Source organism: Temnothorax americanus, unplaced genomic scaffold (assembly GCF_048541705.1).
Source record: "Temnothorax americanus isolate GAGA-0224 unplaced genomic scaffold, ASM4854170v1 Scaffold51, whole genome shotgun sequence".
NCBI lineage: Eukaryota > Metazoa > Arthropoda > Insecta > Hymenoptera > Formicidae > Temnothorax > Temnothorax americanus.
In genome coordinates, this window is record NW_027509668.1 from 111,581 (window position 1) to 127,425 (window position 15,845).

General features: G+C 41.9%; 1 protein-coding gene and 1 long non-coding RNA gene across 2 annotated transcripts in view; one reads left to right on the top strand and one right to left on the bottom strand.

The window, feature by feature from the left end:
- Positions 1 to 15,845, top strand: part of Pxb (putative Hedgehog signaling attenuator pxb) — a 442,218-nt gene that overhangs the window by 94,189 nt on the left and 332,184 nt on the right. The window lies entirely within an intron of this gene.
- LOC143904386 (uncharacterized) lies at positions 1,508 to 8,859 on the bottom strand. Its single transcript, XR_013258900.1, has 3 exons — positions 7,580 to 8,859; positions 2,596 to 3,053; positions 1,508 to 2,421 (listed from the first exon to the last, which is right to left on the bottom strand). It is a non-coding gene; the product is annotated as an uncharacterized LOC143904386 (long non-coding RNA).

Sequence of the window (15,845 nt, forward strand, 5' to 3'; positions counted from 1 at the left end):
TCGACTGGATAATTAATATCGATAATCGACAGTATTCAAATAAATACGATAGAGTTAATATAATGTATAACAAATAATCTCTCTTCCTGTGATTATAATAATTAATTCAGTGCTCAGACAATGCTAACAAAGTCATTTCCGAGGGGACAGATCTCCAACTGTTTCGCAGATTTTATTTGCGCAATCGGGAACCCCGCAATTTTTATGGTGAGTCATTTCCACTCGAGAAAAGATCGACTTCAAGTTGATTAGGAAAGATAAAAGTGATGTCCCCGGGATATCTCGTATAAATAAACGCGCAAACACTTAAACGCGATTAAGAATGTTTCCCGGATTGGAAGGGGGATTGCAAAGTTGGAAACGAGGGACGTGAGAGACAAACGACTCTCGGCGAAAGTTATCGAATCGCGGATGGATGGCGCGGCAGCGGGGGCGGCAGCTGAAGCGGGGTCGAATTCGACATGTAATTAACGGGATGTCATTCCGCCATGGCCAATAAAGTTCAAAGGATTTAATTCGATTGAATGATCCCTCCGCAAGAAGCGGAGGAAAGCAGGATTGACGAGGACGAGAGTGAAACAGAGATGAACGGCGGACAAAGCATCGAGGACTGGCTCGCGAGGGAAAAATAACATTAGGTTTGTTTTTCTTGGTAACCGGGCTACTATCCCATACGAAGGTTTCAGCCCCGATCGAAGTAGATCTGGTTAATTGGGGGAGGGTGCACTTCTAGGAGAAAGAGCCGAAGGGCTCAGACAATTAGAAGCGCGTGCCCTTCGGCCCAAATAGACTTTAGTACGGTTACTTTTTTTTTCTTGGTTTATTTTCTTTTTTCACCGTTTTTGATCATGTACGATAAAAACCGTTTCACGCACTCCTGATCTCGAAAGAATTTCTCGGCGAAAATAGAAGTGGTTTATTGGCTGGGAAAGTTTTTTCATCGCGAAAAATAAGCAAGTTAATTATTTCTAAGTAATTACAATTTTAGTTAATTAGCAGTTCTAAAATGAGTGGAAATATAGAAATACAGCGTTTTCAAACAAAACGTGAAATTTATTTTACATGTAATTTGCAAGTTTGTGGAAAAATTCTAAAGGAACAAAATTCTTAAATTTATATTTGAGTCATTTATGAAATACATGGTTCAACTTACAAGTGAGATATTATCGATACAACTGCACCTGAGCTTTGCTCGATTCTTGGTACATATACGGTTTGGCGAAGGTACGCGACTTCCGACACACCGGGTCCCACGGGATATCCAGGACAAATAACATCCTGATATGGACGTGGGCAAACAAGGAAGTACGTCTCTCGTCCCCGCTCACGCTGTGTGTGTGCACGTCCCTCCCTTTTCACCTTCCCTTTAAACCGACCCTTCGCCTTCGCTCGCGGTTAGAATGGATATTGATTCGAGAAGCTAGGAATTCTCGTTCCGCGAAGATGAAGTTGATTGAAATATGCATATCCGTTTGTATATTTTAAATCAGTTACTATCTTCTGGTAGTAGATTATTCATAGTTTGAAAAATCGCGAGGAGGATTGTGATCGAATCGATAACTTCTTCAGTCATCTAATTTTCACACCAAAAATTTATCTTCATCACATCTTCAAATCAAATACGAAACAGGATAGGTTTTTAAGTATCTTTTTTTCTGTTACCACCTTCATTATTCCTCGGTAGACGTTTCACTTACGATCATTCGGTTTTAGGCATTATATATAATATATCTCTCATAAATACGCTCGTGCACGGTTTCGGCGAAAGGTTTATCGGTTTATCTCTTTCGTGCGACACGTACAAGCCATTAGGCGCGAGAGGGTTAAGCGGATTTTTCACTTACGTGTCACGGGGGCGGCGAAATCCCGCGAGCGGCCCGGCGCCGTTCAAAGCGAGCCGACAAGGGAGCTTAAAGTCGACGACAGACACGATTCTAATTAAACCGCTGCGCTGCCTCTCCCGCCCCTACCCGCCACTCACGTCGTTACGGTTATTGTTGTAATTATCGTCGACGCGTGCACGACGTACTTGCCTTCGTCGCCGCCGCCGTTGCCGCTGTTGTTGTAGTTATTGTTTGTCCCGAAACTTCCCAGCCGCCCACCGGCGGCAGCGGTCCTGGTCTACCTCCCAGCCTCTTTCTCCTTCTCCCTTCCATCTCTCTTCTGCACAACTCCGTAGCCCGCATTCATCCCTCTGATGCGTTCGCCGCGTCTGCCGTGAGTTTCGGCTGCACTCGCAACTTTGCGCGGATGCTACGTGTTTCGTTAACTGGGTTTGCTGCTTGCTGCGCTCGCTCAAGGAGGGAGGTTCTAACACCACCCTCTGTTCCAGCACGGGACGACGGCAGTTTCCTTGTTCGCTCACGGCTTTTAGATACGATTCTTAACGCTTTAGCCCTCTCGCCTGAGGCTTCTGATCCGCTGCAACCAGATTGGATTATGCCATTAATTTTGTGTGCAATTGTAACAATTCATTATCCAGAAAATTTCAATTATTTTAACTTATTTTAATTACCAAGATGATTAATGTTGAATATTACTTTACTTTCGCTTGATTTTACCAGGAGAAGAGACAGATAATATATGTACACGTACCGTATTTTGCGAGCAGTCCTTTAGCTTAAATCTTAAATTGATATCACAGCCTACAGTATCGTGAACCTGGGGAAACTCAAAATAAAAAGGCAAAGTCGCGGTCTGGAGCAAGTTGCCTATGTCGAATTTATGTACGTGGCGTGTCTAACGTGATCGCGTCATGACTCCGAGCAAATCGAGTTGACGAGTTTGTCAAGCGGTCTCTTTGTTCCACGAAAGGCGACCGCATGTGCGCTTTGTGCGCGGATAGCCGACCTCCTTTTCCTTTGCCGAAGTTACACGATGAGTTCAGCACTTTGACGTGGCTCGTAAGAAACATCCTTCGACGTGCACGTCGAATCCGCTTGACACACCGTAGGGTGACACTCGATCTCTACGTCTACGATGAAACCGGGTCGTGCGTGCAGGGATGTCTCTGCGCGCGATGCGTACTCTCGGATGTTCCAATTTCTTGCGTTCTGCAAAAAAATTGACGTACTTGATAAATACTTTGACGTCTAAATATGTATATTTTATAAAATTATTGCTAAATTTCGTAGCGTCACATTTTTATATTGCGCTTTCTTTCTGTTATTTGCGTTCTTAATGTCATTTCTTTTTAATATTTTTAAAATGCTGAAATTGAGTAGTAATATGTGATTAATAAATAAATATTAAAGATTTTATATCAATGAGAGAGAGAGAGAGAGAGAGAGAGAAATAATAACATTAAATTTATATTCGTTCAATTTTTACCACATAAACAGAAACAACATTGAAAAATGATAAAAGCCTTTAGAATAATAGAAACGAATTCATAAAGATATAAGCGCAAATATAAATGTATAATTAATTTAATCAATTCCCAACAATTAATTTAAAATTATTAATTTATCAAAAATTAATAATTAAAAAATAATTTAATTACATTAAATTAATTAATTATAGTAATTAAGGTAAATTAATAATCTCAGGTTGATTTTTGGAATGTAATTTAATTAATTATGCACTTCTTCCGCACTTAGACCAGAAAAGATATTACATATTTCATATATGCATATGTAATTTAATATATAATTTTTATAACGGTATTATAAGAATAATGTCCATACTGCACTAACGATGAATTATTGAAGTATTACAAGTATCTTCTCTTCCTCAAATATAATAAATTATAACAAAATATCGGTATCCATTACAATAGATATCATCAAGCTCGAAAGGATTAACAGGCAATCCATTGAAGAAGTTGAAGTGGAACGAGACTTTATATATATATATATATATATATATATATATATATATATATATATATATATATATATATATAAAGTCTCGTTCCACTTCAACTTCTTCAATGGATTGCCTGTTAATCCTTTCGAGCTTGATGATATCTATTGTAATGGATACCGATATTTTGTTATAATTTATTATATTTGAGGAAGAGAAGATACTTGTAATACTTCAATAATTCATCGTTAGTGCAGTATGGACATTATTATATATATATATGATCTCAATTTTTAAACGTCCACTTCGCGACGTAGTCTTTTTCTTCTTGAGAGGGATTTCAAGGGGAAGAGATGATAGCTGAATCGAAGAAGGCACTGTTAGGACCAAAAGGACCAAAATTTTGCGATCAACGTAGCGAGATCCCGGGCTTTGCGCACAGCCTCTCACTCTCCTCCGAGGTAATATTTAATTTCTTGCCCGACTGATTCCCCCTTCGCCGAACCCTCGGAACGCTCCCTCGAGGACTCAATGTCGCACGGCGTCCCGTCGCTGTGATAAAATGCCGAACGCGAACGGCAAGCGGGGAAGCGGGGTACCTTTCCCGCTGAGGTACCCCTATTTTTTTTCTCCCCGGGAGGGAGCAAGCCAATCTTCTGACCGTCGGGTTATTTCACGACGTGACGTATGCGACAGCGAGGCGCGGCTTGATTTGGCGTCCAGCGGCGCGTCGCGACGTCGACACGTCGTTTTATCGCCACGACGAGTTTTACCACTCGAGCCAAAATTGAATAGCATACGGAGGGGTTGGGGAAAATATTCGAATTTTTGTTATCATTTAATTCATGAATCTATTTGATTCATTTATCATTTGAAATTTTTTACAAGACACTGTACATTCGTAGTTTTTGACATAAGAATTCTTTAAGATTGCACATGATGCCAGTATGTTTACATGTTGAATTAATGATTAGAATTATTAATCGACATGATGTCTATTTCAAAAAAATATCACAAATCTAATCTTGAAATATTAGGAATAATTAAAATAACACGCTGAGCGCGTTTTTGGCAGAATTTTCGATATCGCGCTCGCGTTACCTCCAAAATAAACGTCTCGCATCACGCGGAAGCGATATTTCTTCGATAGTGAAATTGAAGTGTGCGTCTTATTAGACGACAGGGACGGTCGATTATATGCATCAGCGCTTCCGAATTCCTCGAGCGATTTTTCCGCGGAGTCTACTCTCGACAGTCGCCCTCTCTCAACGTCGTCGTCCTTCAGCCTCCTCCTGCTCTCAATCTCTTTTTTTTTCGTCTTCGTCCTGTTCATAATTGATTCCCAAGCTCGGCATGCCGCTTCTGCGACGGGTTTTTCAAGGTGCAACGGGGCAGAAGCGACGAGAAATCGACGGACGCGATATCAGTTTCGTCCATACTTTGCCCCTCTGCTCCCCGTCGTTCTTGCGACCGATTCTATCCCGTCCCCCTCCCCCTCTTTCTTTCTCGTCACATTATTTTTTTTATCAGTTCTCCCGGGCAAACCCTTTTGCGCGCTACATTTGCTAATAACGAACGATAAATTCGCTTTACGACTGCACCGGCGAGATAGGACGGAAGTGAATTTGCACTGCAGGAAGTGCATCCTGGGACACGATGCATCCTGCCCCCTTCTCTGCGCACCACCGTCCCCTCATCCAGAACTTCAAAAATAAATCGGCGCTCGTTTCACTGTACTCGGAAATTTAATTTGCTAATTCTGACGTTTGCTTTGCGCGAATTAAAACGATGAAGCAGCGGGGTTTGTCCTAGAAAGATATATTTAAAGAGACAAGACGTTTTTGTGTAATTATTGTGAGAATAATAAACACGGTTGAGCTGACAATTTTCTCTTTGCAGTATTAATTCAAGATAAGTCGATCTGTAAAAAATAACAAATAACAGATGCTAAATGTAATGGTATTCGCAATAAATATATTGACCAAGATTCGCCAGCATTGGGCGGGTGGTCGGGGACTCATCACTCGCCCACAGTCACTACGGTGACACCCTGGGAGGGGGGTGGCGAATGGACACGGGGTCGTCCATTCGTCACAAATTAGCTTTGGCTCAGGGTTTGCCGAAAGGGCAGGACGCGAGGAGGTCCAAGGTTGAGATCTTGTTTGACCCGGAACCTTCTCAATATAGCGTCAGTAGAGACCCCCGGGGGAGTTTTAGCGGGTGCAACTCCCGCATAACCGCTCTCCTCGCCCCGGAGGAGGAGGTATTCAGCGATTTCTCCCCCGTCAACAAAGAAAAAAAAAGATTTGCTAGCAACTTTTCAAAATACACTCGACTGTTTCCAAAATAACATTAATACTATCGCCAAACAAGCACAAAATGTTGATATCTATTTAATTATTATCAATTGGCCTGCCAAAACCAATGTTTCCCGAGAAGAAGGATTTGTTTACGGGGCTGTTTACGTTCGAATAGCGCACAAACGATCTTTGTCCAGGGCAAATTTTATAAGGAAAAGAAGCCGTATAATCGTCACACTGTCGCGGCTTTGCCACGCGAGAAACTAACTTGGAGCCAAGTTCTTCGTCGTAGTTCTTTCTCAAAACTTCGTCGACGAAATATAGCGCCGTCGAAAGTGCCGAAGAAATCGCACGCGATGCGAAGTCCGACGTAGCGATCGTTCGCGAGAAGCTCGAAAAAAGCTGGAAGCATCGTATTAAGCTTAAAGCGCGCAGCACGTACGGCTTATGCTTCTAGAATTGAATAAAAGGATACGTGTTACAAAAGAGATTATATTTTTATTCGAGAATAAGAAACGTTTTCCATTCACAACTCTCGGTGTGTGTGTGTGTGTGTGTGTGTGTGTGTGTGTGTGTGTGTGCGCGCGCGCGCGCGTGTGTGTGTGTGTGTGTGTGTGTGTGTGTGTGTGTGTGTGTGTGTGTGTGTGTGTGTGTGTGTGTGTGTGTGTGTGTGTTTTTCTGTAGATTCTCTCTTTTATAGAAGATATTATTTATCTGCATCTCTCCAGAACTTAATTTCTGACACAGTATTCCTAGCTTCGCAATAGCTTGTTATTCAAGAACTATTCACGTTGTACTTTTATTAGACGAGTAACTTGGGATCTAAGTAAACTTGGCTATTTTTGTGTCAAGAACTCCTCAATTAAACTAAAACTTTGTAAACGGAAATAATAACAATTCTGTGATAACATCTATACAAAGGACAAGCTGCGATTCTGAAACATCTCGTAGACCTCGTAATAACCTGTCCAGCGCTTCTATTTCGTTAACAACCCCCGAGCACTCCACTCTACATCTTCTCATTGCTATTTCTTTCAGGAGCTTTCTCACCCTCCTCCGCTCTGCCTTGCTCATTCCAGCGAATTCGCTTCTTTTGTTTCACGACTGTTTTAACTCACATGCTCCTCTCTCCGCTCGGCCGCCTCTGTTAAGGAGACCAAGGGAGGAAAAAAGAATGAGAGAGAAAGAGATTGAGACGGAGAAGAAAGATCCTAACACTAGGTTAAGTAAGAACGTTTAAATTGAAACAGTCGCGACGCCGGAGGTGTTCAAGATTAAGGCTCGCTAGACGCGATCCTTTTTTCCCTCCGGGCTGAGGAACGGGGAATTCCTGGCCAGCTTTATAAATCTTCCGCGCTCCCGAGCCAAGAAACGCGAGGAAGCGGAAGAGGCTGGCGAGATGAAACCGGACGGTGGAGAGATGAGGGTTGGGCGGGGAGGCGCAAGCGGTCGGAGCCAAATTGAAATAAACTTACGAGGTTTCTGGAAGAGCCGGCGAATAATTCAGACTCTGTTTGCGAAGAGTTGCAAGTTGGCCAATAAACGTCAGCTTCATAATTTTGCGACCATACAGATACAAGCGACTTTCGTGTGTCTGTCCATGTAGACCGTTCTGCCTTCTGCCTCTCTATCTCTTATCGGCATTACCTCGCGCGCACTGAAACAAAGAAACATGATCAGGATCTCTCTCTTTTTCTCTCTCTCTCTCTCTGGACCATTTGTTTTGAAATATCAGCCAACATAAACGTAAACGAAAGTGAGAGATTGTACATTGGTGAATACAATTTTTCTACGAAAAAGAGATATCTCTAAAAAATATTTCCAGAAAAATTGTTTTTAATAAATTAATGCTAGAATTTCTTATTAAAAAAAAAAAAAAAAAAAAAAAAAAAAAAAAAAAAACACCTAATTGTTTAGTTTTATTTTTTGATCGTTCACAAAACGCGAACTCCGGAGAATTTCAGGATTATAAATCCTCTTCCTTGTCTGCATTCGTTTCTTATTCGTATTCTCTTCCTGACTGAGCACAGTCGTCTCTGCATTTTTCGCGACGAGTGCATTCGTAAAGTCGAATGCACGTGCAACGGGGAGGTAGACGGACGAGAGAGATAGGGTGACATCACGAGCGTCTCGAGGAACGCTATCGGCCTCAGGTATTATTGGCTTTTATCGGAGTTTGTGGCGCGGGTCAAGTCATCGTGTTCCTGTCTCTCATTGTATTTGCGTCCCATTTGGCAGCGCGCTTTCAATTCAGCGCGGCCGTGCATTTCGCGGATCCTCGATCGCGCTGCACCGTTTCCAGGGGCTTATTGTCTCTCCTCCGGATGGCACCGCCGATTTTCCGTCGATTTTGGGTCACAGAGAATCGGGGCCGCCGGAAATACAACGTGCTCGTCTCGTTCGACCGAACTCGGTCGGGGCTCGGCGGAGTTTCTCGCTAAAATTAAATAACAATAAAAATTAGAAGGTTTATAGAGGCAAAAATTGGTAATACAATGAAAGAAACTGTGCAATAATATAATATTAGATAATAATGTAAATTTTTTATCGTAATGTAGTAAATAATAGAAAAAAGTTTAGATTTTGAGAAACCTATTCGCATTGAGAATCAATACACTTCCCATTAAGCGAATTTTTACGTTTATTTCGTGTTGTCCGAACTATTTTCACATTTTGTTTTTTGCTTTCCACGCTCTGATCGCATGGCACGGGAAAAAAACCGCATCTCGGAACCGCTATCGTACGTAACATTTAACGTTCGCCGTTTATACTAAAATTTGCGCGAGATCGTAGCGGTCGATTATCCGGAACGTTAACGGTATTTTCGACGAAATTATTATCATCCTCTAACGCGAGAAACAGCACAACCGGGTGAATAGTTCTTTCCTCCTTTCACCGTGGCCATATTAAACGCCGGGGCAATCCCTCGTCGTCATTGGCGGGATTTATTTCGCCGTCGGGCAACGAGCGATTAATAGCGAGCGCAGCACTTTTCGTCCGCTGCAATGTTAAACGCGCTCGAGCGCTCGCCATATTTCTCATTATTCCCATATATCCAAGGCAAAACAGCCGGTCGAGTGTCGAGCGAGTGATGGATATTCGATTAATTACAGCCGTCACCCTCTACCGCGCGATCTCAACCCCCTTTTCCCGCCGCCTTTTTCTCTATGACGCACGAGCGCCGCTGATAAAATAGCGAGCTATTTGCGGTCGCTCTTTTCGTTCGGAAACGAAAAACGACAAAGAAAAAAGGAAATTAACCCACGCATCGGCGCTGCGCCGCATCGAGCGGCGAGCAAAAATGTTGCACCGAAACCATAGGGGTACGCGCGAACAACCACCGAAATTAATGGACACTCGACGGTCAGACGATCTTCACGTCTCCACGTTCGTCGCGGTCGAGCGTGATCGATAAAAACGATTACTAAAAGCCGATTCTCTTGAGTGGCTCTTCTTGGCAACCTCTCTTGGCGCCGCTTGACACAATTAGATTTTTTTTTCTTTTTTTGCCGATAAGACGCAGGGCTCAGAACTGACAAATAATAACGTATCTTTCTCGTATAACTTTCGGATTTTCAGATTTCACTAAAGAGAAACGAGAAATCGAGAACTGAAACACTAAACCAATCATTTTAAATGCATAATCTACATTTATTATATCCTTTTCCAAATCTCTATTATTTATCAATATGTGCAGAAACAATTTGCGCTCCGAGACAAACGAAACATCCGATATATCGGTACACATGCCACGCGGCCCGCCACGTTTCGACTATTTGAGTGCGAAAATATCGAGCCTTTCGCGCAATCGAATAATTCTGCATTACCGAACAAATTTCAGCCGATTAAATATGCGAAATATATCGAACAACGCGAGCTCGCGCGCGGCCGGATATAATTAATAGGGATATTATTTACCGTCGATGATGCTTTGTTAATGCTAATTATATTCCAACATGCGGCCCCTCTTCTATTGAATTTCTTTCGCCGTTCCTCTCTCTCTCTCTCTCTCTCTCTCTCTTTCTCTCTCTCTCTCTCTCTCTCTCTCTCTCTCTCTCTCTCTCTTTCTCTCTCTCTTTCTTCCTATAGTTCGTCGGTCTTTCATCTTGTCGTCACGATCGAGCGAGCAACTGGGACAGTCAACAGGGAGTCCAGAGCGAGCGCCATCAGATATTTATAACGCAAACGTTTACCTCGCGGATTATTAATAATCCGCGCTATCGATGATATGCCTTTCGCGTTGCTCCTTTCTCGTTTCAGCATGAAAATCTGCATAATTTTATGAAAAGTCACGTGAGAATTTGCGATTGGCTCGATCCTCGCGTGACTCTTAATAAAACAATTACGAATATCACCAGAAACCTTTCTTTAGTAGATATCATTTTCGGTCACAGTTAAATCGTCATTTCAATTTTTGCGTCGTGAGAGTGATTTTAATAATAATTAGTCATCACGCTGATTAAATCTTATGACAAACATCAAGCGGTCAGAATCAGGCTTCAAGCTCGCGATCGCGAGCGATTGTATCGACTCGTATCGAGAATATATCCCGAATCCGCTCTATCGGTTTATCGATTTTAGCAAGCCTACCTCGCGGTATCACGTTTATTATTCATTGCCGCCCGCCGGTAGCCGGGGGATTTGATTGACGTTGAACGGAACGAAGTAGCGCACCGAGCACGCCGCGCTCCGGTGTGCGAGTAAAAATATTTAAGATTTCATCCCCGTAAAAGTTTAAGCTTGCCGCTCGCTGCAAAGGTCCATTATTCGCGGCCTGCCTCCGCGGAGAATACGAATCGAGAATACGCGGCGCGCGCAACCCTTTCGTTCGCCCACCTCCCCGCAAAGCAAGCGTAAGAAGTATACAGCGAGCTTGCGGCGTAGTGGCTCCCACGTGAGATTTCGAGACACGAGTTTTTGAAGATGGCGCAGTAAATATTTCAACGTGGACACGAGCAGCCTTTTCCCGAGATAACCGTCTGCCTTTAGAGCTGCCGCTACCTCGGATGCGCACACGTGTATATAAACGCGCAACTATTTCGTACAACGAGCTCGCCCGTTGCATTATTAATTATCACGCTTACCCGCTCGTGACGCGCGTTTGCTCCAAATCTTATTTCTTTGTATATCCGGGAAGACTCACCGGGATGACGCCTGTTTCTTCAGGTGCGAAATCTTCTCGCGAGATTTTAGTCTACTGAAACACGGAAAAACTCCTACAATCTTTTCTCAATAATGATTATAAGCAAAGATTAATTAATACGAAATTAATTAGTGAAATTCATACATAAGGGGCCTTCAAATCTTTGCCTTTTTCTCCTCGTCCATCTTCAGAATCAATTCTTCGATAAACACGAGGCGTGGGTACCAGCTACCAGCGTTGAATTACGAGCGATTAAGGATAAAGAAGGACGTGTCTTGGTCCCCCGATCAAGCTTCAGGCTTGCAAATAATGTCGCGATGCCGGCGACTAATTATTCAACAACGATGCGAGCTATCCGACACGCGTCGACGCAACGTCGCATTGTCGCCGACGGCTCCCCCGTCATCCCAGGGCTCACGGGATGAACTGCGTTAACGCGATAAGTCGAATTCCTCGAATTAATGAGAGGCCGTGCACGCCTCCCGATCGACCTTCGGCGAGCGTCAATATTTCAGAGGGACCGCCACCCGCGGCGCGCGACGCCTTATCACAACGCCGGGATAATTTACAAGGGCGCGTAATAGAGATTCCCGGGGATCATCGACTGTGCCAATAAATCGCCATAAGGCCGTAAGGACGAAGGCCGAAAGACAAAAGCCGAAGAATGAAGAACAAAAGGGAGGAGAGAGAACGGAAAGGAGGATGTTATACTTTATTATTCCCAGAGCACAGTCTGTCGAGAGATAAATGTGTATCGTGCTGTGTATCATGAACGTAGCTTCAATATAATGCAATAACGAAAAAAAAAAAAGAAATGTGAAACGTAATACACAAAAATTGATAATATTGGGGGGTATAACGTTTGTGATAATTGCAATAACTACGAGACTAAAACTTACAGTATAAATAAAACAAACTTTGTTCAACAAATTGGCGTAATAATTTTGAGGATTGACGCAGAGTCAGAGATCTAAAATGGAAATCTAAAATATATAATGTATAAAATGATTCCGTGAAAAGCAAGCAAAGGGAGAAAAACTGTTTATTCAATATCCTGGAATTAAACTTCGTTATTGTACGGAAATAAAATACAACGTATCGCAAAGAGAAACACAATTAAGAGATGAAAAAGTTAACAACCGTTCGAGATTCGCGATATAATATTCAAATAAAAAGTTATGAAATAAAAATCGGCAAAAACACGGGAAGGAGAAATAGGCCAAGTGGCAAGGAACAAAGCATCTCGATAATTCCACATCGTATATAGGTACGTTTTTCCGGACCCTGAAAATACGGTGGTCGATTTTGGGGAGAAGGGGGATAGGGAACAACGGTGTAGTGTTCGCGTACTACCCTTGCGTGCGACAAAAGCAGAATCGATACAGTTTACCCCGGCGCGAGATTAGAAATCGATGGAAAACGTTCGCACAATAGAGAGAGAGAAAGCCTCAGTTGGGTTCCATACAGGCGTGTGCGTTTATTTCTACTATGAAAGTGCAAGCCCCGTGCCCTATTATACAACGACACATTATTGCACCTAGTATGCACCCCTCCGACGCGCTTTCTGTCTGCGCGTGCTGCGTACGTTTCGCGTAAAAGAAGGGACCACGGGACGTTCAAATAAGCGTGGAGTAAATATTTCCCTTCTTTTTGTTAGACGGAAATTAATAAAATTATTAACAGAGTTAAACGCACCACCGCGCCGGTATATGCCTGTTTTTGTCTATTAATAATTCATTCGCCTATGAATGAGAGATATCGTAGTTAGATATTGATATAGCTATTGATAGTTTTTGAATTATTCAAATAAGCGGAAAATTGCGCAATTAGAGAGACTTTATTTGTCGTTTCATCAAAATTGAACTTGCCCGCTCGTCGACAGCTGGGACAAACTTGCGAGTTTCAAGTAGATAATAAAATTTGACTTTAAAATAACTTCTATAGTACGTTTCATTCCACCATCAGAGTTTTGCCAAAATTCAATGTTAAGCCAGAAAGAATTTCACAATCAAATCGTTATACTGCCAAAATTAAGAAAAGCTACCAATTCGATCAGCCTATCATTAGAAAAGAAAAAGATTGCGAGTCAACTAAAGACAGTAAATCCTCTAAATATACTGTATATCACTTATAACGTAAAGGTCAGGACTATGGATTTGTCATAGGGAAAATTATCGCGATCGCTTCTCGCGGATCGCATACATTCAACGTGACTCAACTGCCCTTTTACCTTGCTGCACAAAGGGCCCGTTGTTCGACGGGCATATAATCCCTATACATCGCGTCTATCTTGCCCGTCCTGCCCACTCGGTCCCTGCCCACCCCTGCTCGCGTGTAGGACTCGCATGGCCTCCATTATGCGACACAATCGCTAAATTGTCACAATTACCGGCTGCATAGGGCGGGAGAGGATGCCAGCTGCCGCGTCAGCTGACGAATTCGTCGTTTTCTTGTCGGAAAATTCGCGCCGTTGTAATTAATCCCGTCTGCACGCTGCAGGAAATGGCAATCGCGAAGACACATCAGTGAAAATTGTTTATAGGAAGGGAATAAGGAAGACAAAATTCGCTTCACAATAACGACAAATTACATTGTTACATCGGAATGAGTATTGACTTGCGAGAAACAAAGAAATAAACTGAATTCTTGACATTTTTCACCCCAAAACACTACTTGCAATTCTATAACTAAGTTATAAAAAATCACATGAATTTGACGAAGAATCGATAATAATTTTCTTTTTAACGATAAAGCAAGATTTACAATTTTGAATTTCGGTTTATTTTATTAGGAGAATTATTTATTAACTCGTAACGGAAACTATCTTTCATGAAGAACTTTTGTTCCGAAAAAGCCTATTCGGTACAAGCAGCGAGAAAATCGTCAAAAAATTTGTTAGGGCGTATTGTCCGATCGGCGTGGGATCGATGCTATTGTTTCGGAGGTAAGTATGACGGAAATGCAAAGTGCCGACAAACGACAAGCAGAGCGGGGCCTCTCGAAATAATGGCGACCGGCTCGACCGGTTGTGTCGAGCATTCTCATGCACGCCGTCGATGATTTCCGGTGCTCATATACCACGACAGGTTGAGCCGATTCGATTACTATGTCATTCGTGCGGTAAATGCCCGCGGTTGGCGCGTTTGTCATTTCGATCCGCCGTTCTCACTGCCAATCGCACAACAAATCTTTTATGACACAACAAGAGGAATACCACGATATTATTCATTAATAAATTTTAGTTTAAAAAATTGATGCCGACACTTGTAAAAGAAAAGGATATAAAAATTTCTAGTTTTTTACATGTAAATTGGATTTTCTCAGTATTTGTATTATTGAATTTTTGAAAAATTTCTAATTTATTATTTTTCTGGAATCATAACTGTACGCCAATAAAATGAACAAATTTTTGTTTAACTTCGTATTTTATTTTAATAAAATTTAAGGCACGCTCGTCAAAAACTTTAAAATATTAACGATTGAGATGATGCAACAAATTATGAACTGCCTTGGCATCCTTGTCAAGGAAAATTGATTCGAAATTCGTCTATTTCGAAACTATCGACCGTTGACATACGTACATACTCTTTATTATGAACGTAACAAAACGCGCAATAAACGACGGAGGTTAGCAAGCACAAATCAAAATATATTCGTGAGAGTGGTCACACAAGGCGGTCACCGCAGGAGTAGCAATAGTGGTGATCTGATAGGGGTTACCAGGGGTGTCGTGGAGCGGTATATATCCGGACAGTCGAGGCCGGGCTTTACGAGGGTCAAGCATTCTCTAATTAAGCCGGGCCCGGCACGTAAAACGTTATGGCACCGCTCGAGTGGTATACTCTTGGCATTTCCAGGGCTATACTTTGCCTCTCTCCCTTGTAGCATCGCGGCAGGGTTAATTCATTCAGGCTCTCTCGGTCCCAATAAACGTGCGGATGGCGGTTCGCAGAAATATACGTACAGTCTTGTGCAAGGCTAGAGCCTTGTCGATGACACTCGACTCCTTATGAAATTAAATCACCGACCTGTTACTTATATGTAATCTGTTTACATTAAGATCTTACATGTTTGCTTAATTATATCTTTAGAATTTTATTAACTTTGCTGTTAATCTGTTACAAATTATCAAAATGATAAAAATTAAAATAATCTTAATGAAAATATGATTGTAGTTATTAAAAATATAATCACACACACAATATTGTTATATAAAAAAATTTTACAGAAAACTCAAATAAAAAAAGTACAAATTCATAATCTACATTTATGTTACTATTAATTATATCAAATAATGAATGTTATTTTAATATTAATTCCTTAAAATGAAACTAGCCCTGCCACGTTTAAGATTAATTATACATTCAACACAAATGTCGTATCGCTCAAATTTTGGCATTATCTATCTGCGTACGTTAAACGGTCCGTAAAAGATTTTTTTCGTATTTAACTGACTGGTAAACCGATGGCGTAATCTATTATCTATGCTGAACTATCACACACATCTATTGTATTGAACGAGTCGGCGAGATAACTTGGGTGGGATCCAGCCCATGCACGCGGTGTAATCGAATTACATGTGACAGGTGCGAGTATAT